The following is a 10263-nucleotide window of genomic DNA, read 5'->3' on the forward strand; positions in this document are numbered from 1 at the left end:
GTGGTGAAGCAGGTCTGCAAGGTGTCTATCTTTCTCTCCCCCTCTCTGTCTTCCCCTCCTCTCTCCATTTCTCTCTCCTATCCACCAACGACGACAACAATAATAACTACAACAATAAAACAACAAGGGCAATGAAAGGGAATAAATAAATAAATAAATAAAATTTTTTAAAAAAGAAAGATAGGAGAGAGAAAGAACCAGACATCACTCTGGCACATGTGCTGCCAGGGATTAACTGGAGACCTCATGCTTCAGAGTCCAAAGATTTATCACTGTACCACCTCCCGGATCACGATTTTAAAACTTTTGAAAAAAAAATTAAATAAAAAGTAAGATTAGGATGGAAATCTGAATAGAAAGCTGGTACAGTGGTCCACCAGAAGGTGGCACAGTGGATAAAGTATTGGATTCTGGAATGTGAATTCAGTGCCCAGCAGCACAGGTACCAGAGTGATGCTCTGATTCTCCTCTCTTCTGATCTCTCTCATTAGTAACTAAGATCTTTTAAAAAATAAATAAAATGAAGTGCGGAGAGTTGGAGCTAAGTCTGGAGAGAAAGCTAGAAGCTTTTAGAGAGTCTCAGGTTCAAGTTGAAAAGCTTCAGTTTTTAATTTTTTCTTGTTTTGGTGGTGGGACTCAAACCCACAGCTGCATTCCCAACCCCAAGGAGCTTAGACTTTAAGAAACATTGGTAGAGGCTGGGAAGATAGCATAATGGTTATGCAAAAACCTTTCATATCCAAAGCTCCAAAATCCCAGATTCAGCCCCCAGCACCCCCATATGCCAGAGCTGAGCATTTTTCTGGTGTCTCTTTCTCTTTCTCTTATTAAAATAAATAAAATACTGTGGTCTGGGAGGTGGCGCAGTGACTAAGGCACTAGACTCTCAAGCATGAGGTCCAGAGTTCGATCCCTGGCAGCACCTGTACCAGAGTGATGTCTGGTTCTTATTCTCCTCCTATCTTTCTAGTAAATAAATATTTAAATTTTTTTTCAAATTATTTCTCTAAAAAAAAGGAACACAGGGAAGAAGCTGCCACCAAGGTTCTTGAGCAGGAATGAGTAGCGTGTGAGGTGCTCGACTGTAGTTGTTCCCCCTGCAGGCAGGGACCAGGGGATTGAACCTAGGACCTTGCTCACTGTAATGTGTGTGCTTAGCCAGGTGTGGCACCACCTGGCCCCATAAATAAAATAGTTAAACAATATTACTGGGGGGATAGCATCATGATTATACAAAAACTGGTGCATGAGGCTCCTCAGTCCCACCATAGGCCGGAACTGAGCAATGCTCTAGTAAAATAAAATGAAAAAAAGGAAGTCGGGCTGTAGCGCAGCAGGTTAAGTGCACGTGTTGCAAAGCGCAAGGACCGGCTTAAGGATCCCGGTTCGAGCCCCAGGCTCCCCACCTGCAGGGGAGTTGCTTCACAGGCGGTGAAGCAGGTCTGCAGGTGTCTGTCTTTCTCTCCCCCCCTCTGTCTTCCCCTCCTCTCTCCATTTCTCTCTACCCTATCCGACAATGATGACATCGATAACAACTATAACTACAACAGTAAAACAACAAGGGCAACAAAAAGAAATAAATAATTTTTTTTTTTTTTAAATTAAGTGATCCGGGAGGTGGCGCAGTGGATAAAGCATCGGACTCTCAGGCATGAGGTCCTGGGTTCGGTCCCCGGCAGCATATGCAACAGAGTGAAGTCTGGCTCTTTCTCTCTCCTATGTTTCTCATCAATAAATACATAAAATCTTTAAAAAAGAAAAAGAAAACCATTAAGAACAGCCATCTGCACAGTTTTTTAAAATTCATTGTAATGTTTTACATTTGACAGTAAATACAATAGTTGATACATGCATAACATTTCTCAGTTTTCCACATAACAATACGACCCCCACTAGGTCCTGTGTCATCCTATTCCAGGACCTGTACTCTTCCCCCACCCACCCACCCCAGTGTCTTTTACTTTGCAGTACACCACATCTGCAGTTTTAAGTTTTAAGTCTAATGTAGGACTTAAAAGCATGAAGTACTTAGTACAAGGCCTGATATCATATGTACTTGAGTGATGCTCCGGTTTTCTCTTCCTCTCTCTTTCATTAATAAATAAATCTTTAAAAATGCTGTGGAGGGTGGTCCGGCAGATGGCACAGTGAATAAAGCATTGGATTCTCAACCGTAAGGTCCTGGTTTCGATCCCCAGCGGCACATGTACCAGAGTGATGTCTGGTTCTTTCTCTCCTATCTTTTTCATGAATAAATAAATAAATTCTTAAAAGAAAAACAGTTGGTATCTGACTATCCTTTAAAAAAATGCTGTAAAAGGGGAGTCAGACGTTAGTGCAGCGGGTTAAGCACACGTGGTGCAAAGTGCAAGGACTGCCATAAGGTTCCCGGTTTGAGCCTCTGGCTCTCCACCTGCAGGGGAGTCCCTTCACAGGTGGTGAAGCAGGTCTGCAGGTGTCTATCTTGCTCTCCTCCTCTCTGTCTTCCCCTCCTCTCTCCATTTCTCTCTGTCCTAACAACAACGACATCAATAACAACAATAATAACTACAACAACAATAAAAAGACAACAAGGGCAACAAAAGGGAAAATAAATAAAAGTTAAAAAAAATTTTTTTTTTAGTGCTGTGGAGGGTAGTGCCTGGTGAGGTGAGTCAGCATTAGAGCACAAGCTTTCATCACAGGAGACCTTCCTTGGGTTCTATTCACTGGAAGTCCCATGAATAACACCAAGGACATAGGGAAGTGGAACTCCAGAAATGATGGAGATGTGTTTTGGTCTCTGTCTGTCTTAGTAATAATAAAGGGGGGAGTCGGGCGGTAGCACAGCGGGTTAAGCACACGTGGCACAAAGCACAAAGACCGGCATAAGGATCTCAGTTCAAGCCCCCGGCTCCCCGCCTACAGAGGAGTCCCTTCACAAGCAGTGAAGCAGGTCTGCAGGTGTCTATCTTTCTCTCCCCCTCTCTTCTCCTCCTCTCTCCATTTCTCTCTGTCCTATCCAACAACGACAGCAATAACAACAGTAATAACAGCAACAACAACGAACAAGGGCAATAAAAGGGAAAAAATAACATCCAAGAGCAGTGTATTTGTAGTGCAGGCACTGAGCCCCAGCAATAACCCTGGAGGCAATAATAATAGGCCCCAGTGGTAACACACCTGGTTAACTGCATGTGTTGCCTTGCACTAGGATCCAAGTCCAAACCCTGGTCCTCACCTGCAGGGGGAAAGGCTAAAGAGTGGGGACAGTGTTGCAGGTCTCTCTCCTTCACACACCCTTTCTTTCTTTTTAATTAATTTTATTTATTTATTTTCCCTCTTGTTGCCCTTGTTTTTCATTGTTGTTGCTATTGATGTCGTTGTTGTTAGATAATACAGAGAGAAATGGAGAGAGAAGGGGAAGACAGGGGGAGAGAAAGGTAGACACCTGCAGACCTGCTTCACCACCTGTGAAGTGACTCTTCTGCAGTTGGGGAGCCGGGGGCTTGAACCCAGATCCTTACACCCGTCTTTGCACTTCGCTCCATTTGCACTTAACCCACTGTACTACTGCTGGGCTAACCACACCACAGTCTCTCTCTCTTTAGCATCCTTCCCTCTCAAATTCTTTCTGTCCTATAAATAAATACAAATTAAATAATAATAACAACAGTGTGGGGGAGATAGTGTAATGGGTTATGCAACAAAGAGTTTCATGACTGAGGCTCAGAATTACCAGGTTCAATCATCTACACCACCATAAGCCAGAGCTGAGCAGTGCTCTTGTTAAAAAATTAATAATAAAGGGAGTTATTATTCAATAAATAAAGATAATAAAAATTTCTTTTTACAAAAACATGAAACTCAAAGCAAAACTGCTTTATGATACTGAAAATCAGGAAAGTACTTAGGAGGTTATGACTGCACCAAAATAGAAGGCAGCCTCTGGGCATGCTGGAAATGTGTCTTGATCTAATCATTGCAGAATGTGGGGCAGGGGAAGTATTCTATCACTGTGATCTTAAGAACAATACATTGCAGTCCAGGAGGTGGCACAGCGTGTGTGTGTGTGTGTGTGTGTGTGTGTGTGTCTGTCTGTCTGTCTGTCTCTGTGTGTGTGTAAAGATAAATACACTTTACTGCATGAAGTCACACTCAACAAACACAAATTAACTTAAATGTGGGCATACTCTAAACAGGAGAGGAGCCAGGTGGAATGCATACTTCTTCATACTTCTTGCTCCTAATAAAAGTGAAAGGGAGTCAGGAGATAGCGCAACGGGTTAAGCGCACGTGGCACAAAGCGCAGGGACCAGCTCAAGGATCCCGATTTGAGCCCCCGGCTCCCCACCTGCAGGGGAGTCGCTTCACAGGCGGTGAGGCAGGTATGCAGGTGTCTATCTTTCTCTCTCCCTGGCTTCTTCTTTTCTCTCCAGTTCTCTCTGTCCTATCTAGCAACGAAGACATCAATAACAACAACAGTAACTACAACAATAAAAAACAAGGGCAAAAAGGGGGAAATAAATAAATAAATATAAAAAATAAAAAAAAGTGAAGTCAGATTTCTGTAAATTTGACATGTTCGAGACAAAGAATGTCTTCAAGTTGCCTTTGCTCTGTGATGCCACCAAGGGTAATAGATGCCTTTGCCTTTCTGCTTTCACATCTTTAAGATGTGCATGGAAGGGGGCTGGGGAAATAGGACAGTGGTTCTCAAAGGACTTTCACGCCTGAGGCTCTGATTACCCAGGTTCATCTCCAGCACTGGCACAGCTCAGAGCTAAGCAGTCCTCTGACAGTGCTCTGTAGCTCTCCCTCATTAAAAAGTAATAAATAGAAAGTCCGGCGGTAGCGCAGTGGGTTAAGTGCACCTGACGCAAAGCGCAAAGACCGGCTTAAGGATCCCAGTTCGAGCCCGGCTTCCCACCTGCAGGGGAGTCGCTTCACAAGCTGTGAAGCAGGTCTGCAGGTGTCTATCTTTCTCTCCCCCTCTCTGTCTTCCCTTCCTCTCTCCATTTCTCTCTGTCCTGTCCAACAACGTTGACATCAATAATAACTACAACAATAAAACAACAAGGACAACAAAAACGGGAACAAATAAATAAGAAAAAGGTGTTGAAAAAGTAATAAATATCTTGGGGGAATGTGCATAGGAGCTTGGAAGATGGCTTACCCATTTGGGCCTCGCCATGTCTGAGACCCTGGAGTTAAGCGCAGAGCACCATGAACTAGGGAAGCACTGTGAGCGCTGGAACAGTGTTGTGTCTCTCCTCTCTGTGTGTCTCTATAATAGAATGTAAAACTTATGAAAAAGTTGACTCAGTAGGGGTGGCATTATGCTTGCAGGAGGCCCTCTACCACCACAAAGATGTAAACTCCCACTCCCCCCCCTTTGCTTTGTGCAAAGATTTTAGTAGCAGAGCAGTGTGCTCTGGTCTCTCACTTTTTTTTTTAAGTTAATAAATTTTAAGTGTGTATAATGTTTAAATGTACTTTTTCTTCTTTGTTTTTTAGCAGACCACTTCCCATCTCTGATTATTGATAGTTCTGGCGATCAAACCTGGGACCATTCACATGGTCTCCCCCACAAAAAAAAAAAAATGGGATTCTTGGGAGTCCGGCGGTAGCGCAGCGGGTTAAGTGCACCCACATAAGGAATCTGGTTCGAGCCCCCGGCTCCCCACCTGGAGGGCAGTCGCTTCACAAGTGGTGAAACAAGTCTACAGGTGTCTATCTTTCTCTTCCCCTCTTTGTCTTCCCCTCCTCTCTCCATTTCTCTCTGTCCTATCCAACAAAGAAGACAGACAACAATAATAACTACAACAATAAAACAAAAAGGGAATAAATAAATATTTTTTAAACACTGTAATTTTTAAATATTTATTTATTCCCTTTTATTGTCCTTGTTGTTTTTTATTGTTGTAGTTATTATTGATGTCATTATTAGACAGGACAGAGAGAAATGGAGAGAGGAGGGGAAGACAGAGAAGGGGAGAGAAAGACAGACACCTGCAGACCTGCTTTACCGCCTGTGAAGCGACTCCCCTGCAGGTGGGGAGCTGGGGGCTCGAACCAGGATCCTTATTCTGGTCCTTGTGCTTTGCAACATGTGCACTTAACCCACTTTGCTACACCGACTCCCCAGCAATGTAATTCTACAGGATTTGCATGTGTAGGGCCAAGGCTTCAATCTAGGGTGCTGTGTGTGTGTGTGTGTGTGTGTGTGTGTGTGTGTGTGTGTTTATCTTTACCAGAGTACCAGAGTGCTGCTCAAAGTCTTACAGTGGCACCATTGAACCAGGGGCCTCTGATCTCAGGCATGGGAGTCTGATGTAGATATAGGTCACTATAATACCCACCATATATACTTACTTTTTATTTATTACTATATTTTTTCACCAGGGTAATGACTGGAACTAGATGCCTACACAACTCTGTTTTTATTTATTTATTATTTATTTATTTATTTATTTAAGGAGAGAAATGGGCAGAAATAGAGATACCCCCAAGCCATTTCACAGCTCATGAAACTTGATCCCTGCAGGTGGGACCAGGGGCTTGAACCTGGATCTTTGGGCATAGTAACATGCACTCTACCATGTGCATCACTGCCCTGCTTCCTAAATAAATGTGTGTGTTTATATAAATAGGTGTTTATATAAACACACAATACATATCAATATATACATATATATTTTGTTTTACTTTAAAAATTTTTATTATTTATTTATTGGATAGAGACAGCCAGAAATTGATAGGGAAGGGGGGGTTACAGAAAGGGAGGAAGAGGGAGTCGGGCTGTAGCACAGCGGGTTAAGCGCAGGTGGCACAAAACACAAGGACTGGCATAAGGATCCCAGTTCAAACCCACGGCTCCCCATCTGCAGGGGAGTTGCTTCACAAGCGGTGAGGCAGGTCTGCAGGTGTCTATCTTTCTCTCCCTCTCTCTGTCTTCCCCTCCTCTCTCCATTTCTTTCTGTCCTATCCAACAACAACATCAATAACTACAACAATAAAACAACAAGGGCAACAAAGGGAATAAATAAATCAATATTAGGAAAAAAAAAGAAAGGGAGAAATAAGGGCAGAGGGTAGATAGCATAATGGTTATACAAAGGTTATGCAAAAAAACTTTCATGCCTGAGGCTCTCAAGTCCCAGATTCAATCCCCCACACTGCCATAAGCCAGAACTGAACAGTTCACTGGTTAAAAAGAGAAAGACACTCTTGAGCCTGAGGCTCCAAAGTCCCAGGTTCAATCCCCCACACCACCATAAGCCAGAGCTGAACAGTGCTCTGGTTTAAAAAAAAAGAGAGAGAGAGAGAGAGAACGAGGCGAGCTGTGGGTTGGAGCCCCCGGCTCTCCACCTGCAGGGCGGTAGCTTCACAAGCAGTGAAGCAGGTCTGCAGGTGTCTGTTTTTCTCTCCCCCTCTGTCTTGCCCTCCTCTTTCGAGTTCTTTCTGTCCTACCCAATAACAATAACAACAATGACAGCAAAAATGGGTAAAGATGGCCTCCAGGAGCAGTGGATTTGTAGTGCAGGCACTGAGCTCCAGCGATAACCCTGGAGGCAAAAAAGAAAGAAAATATAATAATGGTAAGAAAAAAGAACAAGCATAATGGTTATAGGAAGAGACTCATGCCTGAGGCTCTGAAATCCCAGACTCAATGCACCACCATAAAAGCTGATCAGTGCTTTGGTTAAAAAAAAAGCTGGAGTCTAGCGGTAGTGCAGCAGGTGGCGCAAAGAGCAAGGACAGGCATAAGGATCTGGGTTCCAGCCCCCGGCTCCCCACGTGCAGGGGAGTCACTTCACAAGTGGTGAAGCAGGTCTGCAGGTGTCTGTCTTTCTCTCCCCATCTCTGTCTTCCCCTCCTCTCTCCATTTCTCTCTGTCCTATCCACAATGACAATATCAATAACAACAACAATAAAACAACAAGGCCAACAAAAGGAAATAAATAAATTTTTTTTAAGCGGGGGGGAGAGACAGAGAGACACAGCACTGCTTCACCATCTGCAAGGCTTTCCCTTGTAGGTAGGGACCAGGCCTTGAACCTGGATCCTTAATGTTTTGTTTTTAATAAATTTATTTAGGGCCAGCAAGAAGCTCACCTGCTGGTTTGAGTCCCCAACCTCAACACACTCACACTGAGTAAAATTTTGGTGCTGTGGTGTCTTTCTCTCTCACAGTTTTTTTCTTTTCTTTTTTTCTTTCTTTTTAAAAAATTTTATTTGTTCCCTTTTGTTGCCCTTGTTTTATTGTAGTCATTATTATTATTGATGTGGTCGTCGGATAGGACAGAGTGAAATGGAGAGAAGGGAAGACAGAGAGGGGGAGAGAAAGACAGACACCTGCAGACCTGCTTCACTCCCTGTGAAGTGACCCCCTCCCCCCCCCTCAGGTGGGGAGCCAGGGCCTCGAACCAGGATCGTTATGCAGGTCCTTGCACTTTGCACCAAGGGCGCTAAACCTGGTGCGGTACCACCGGACACATCTGAGACATACCCTTTAGCCTCTCTTAACAATTTTTAAAATAAAGAATTTCATTTATTTCTTAGTTTGGTAGAGAGAAGCTGAGGGGGAAGGTGGAGAGAGAGAGAGAGGGAGAGAGACCTGCAGCATTGTTTCATAGCTAGTAAAGCATCCTTCCTGCAGCTGGTAACCTGGGGCTTGAACCAGAGTCCTTGAAAATTTTATAACATTTCTTTTTATAAATATAGATTTTATTTATTTACTGATGAGAAAGATAGGAGAGAGAGAAAGAAGCAGACTGGTACATGTGCTTCCAGGGACTGAACTCAGGACCTCATGCCCAAGAGTTCAATGCTTTATCCACAGCACCACCTCCTGGACCACTCTATACCCGTTTTAAAGGACGAAATATACTTTATCTTTGCTTAATTTTTTGTTATTGTTTTGTTTTGTTTATTTGGGCCCATGACAGTTAAATGAGCAGGGTCTGCATTTGGAAGCATGAGGTCTTGAGTTTATATGCCTGAGTAATGTTCTGACCCATTCTGTATCTCCCTATCATGAGTTAATAAATAGAATCTTGTGTATTATTATTTTTTAAAAGCCTTGCCTTATTTATTTCATATGAGATAGAGTTCCACAAGAGGAAACCGGAGCAGCCCTGAAGAACATGGCCTGCGGTGCCCGGGGTCCAAACAGGAGCCAGAGGCAGGCAAGTCCTCGCTCTACCAGCTGAACTGCCTCGTATCTATTGGGCGTATTTCTTTTCTTTTATATATATTAGAGTATTAGAATTATATAACTATGATAGAATAGAATAGAATATTATAATAAAACAAATATTATATATATACACAATGTTTGTTCTATGTTTCTATACTTATGAGTGGGAGGATTTGTTCCTCCTGGTTGCATGAAGATTTTCATTGTTTCTGTATTCACGGCCTACACTGCTTTTTCCCGAGACGCCTAGGTTTCATGTCCGTACTGCAGAGGTGGACGAAACAGCCCCGGTGCTGGCAAGCAGATGCCCTGTGCACGGGGTCCCACTGCGCAGCCCCGGCCCCGGCCCCGGCCCCGCTCACTTCCCACCACCAGGAGCGGCGTCCCCGGAAGGAAACGCTCGGTGCGCCCCTGCGCCTGTCCCGAGGCTGGGGCTCTGACTAAAGGCAAAGAAAACGCCGCAGCGAGCCCCGAGCCCCAGTGGCCTAATGGATAAGGCACTGGCCTCCTAAGCCAGGGATTGTGGGTTCGAGTCCCACCTGGGGTAAAAGTGGAAGGGGCTTTGTTTTCTTTTGTGGATACTTAAACTCCATCAAACTAAAGTGACGCCTTTCTGAAGGCAAGGGGCTGAAAAGGCCGGGCTACTAATTTCCATAGTACGGAGCATGCCTGGCACCAAAAATTCCCGCCTACCGAGAAATTACCTTTACCACCACCCCAGGTGGGACTCGAACCCACAATCCCTGGCTTAGGAGGCCAGTGCCTTATCCATTAGGCCACTGGGGCGCGACACAGCTCGGCTCCACGTGGCGGCTGGTAATGCGCAGCCGCGCGCTCGCACGCCCCCTGCCCCCGCCTCGCCGGCGGCCCGACCCGCAGCCTTCGCGGGTCCCACGGGGTCTGCGCCCCCGGCTGCGCGGAAAGCTGGCGGCTCGGGCGACGCAACGGGCGCTGGCGGCTGGGACCAGAGGTTTCCGGTTAGGGTGCAAGACGCAGAAATAAGGGGCCACTCTCTCTCCCTGAGGCAGAGCCGGCTAAGAAAGACCTCGAACAAATGGGGTCGAGGTCAGCCATCCCATCCC

The 10263-nt window shown here is 44.9% G+C and overlaps 2 non-coding genes across 2 annotated transcripts; one reads left to right on the forward strand and one right to left on the reverse strand.

Annotated features, from left to right (window-relative positions):
* Positions 1 to 9655: 9655 nt before the first annotated feature.
* TRNAR-CCU (transfer RNA arginine (anticodon CCU)) lies at positions 9656 to 9728 on the forward strand. Its single transcript has one exon. It is a non-coding gene; the product is annotated as a tRNA-Arg (tRNA).
* Positions 9729 to 9894: 166 nt separating this feature from the next.
* TRNAR-CCU (transfer RNA arginine (anticodon CCU)) lies at positions 9895 to 9967 on the reverse strand. The gene has a single exon. It is a non-coding gene; the product is annotated as a tRNA-Arg (tRNA).
* Between the last annotated feature and the right edge of the window lie 296 nt (positions 9968 to 10263).

The sequence above is a fragment of the Erinaceus europaeus genome, chromosome 12 (assembly GCF_950295315.1).
Source record: "Erinaceus europaeus chromosome 12, mEriEur2.1, whole genome shotgun sequence".
In the NCBI taxonomy this organism is placed as follows: Eukaryota; Metazoa; Chordata; class Mammalia; order Eulipotyphla; family Erinaceidae; genus Erinaceus; species Erinaceus europaeus.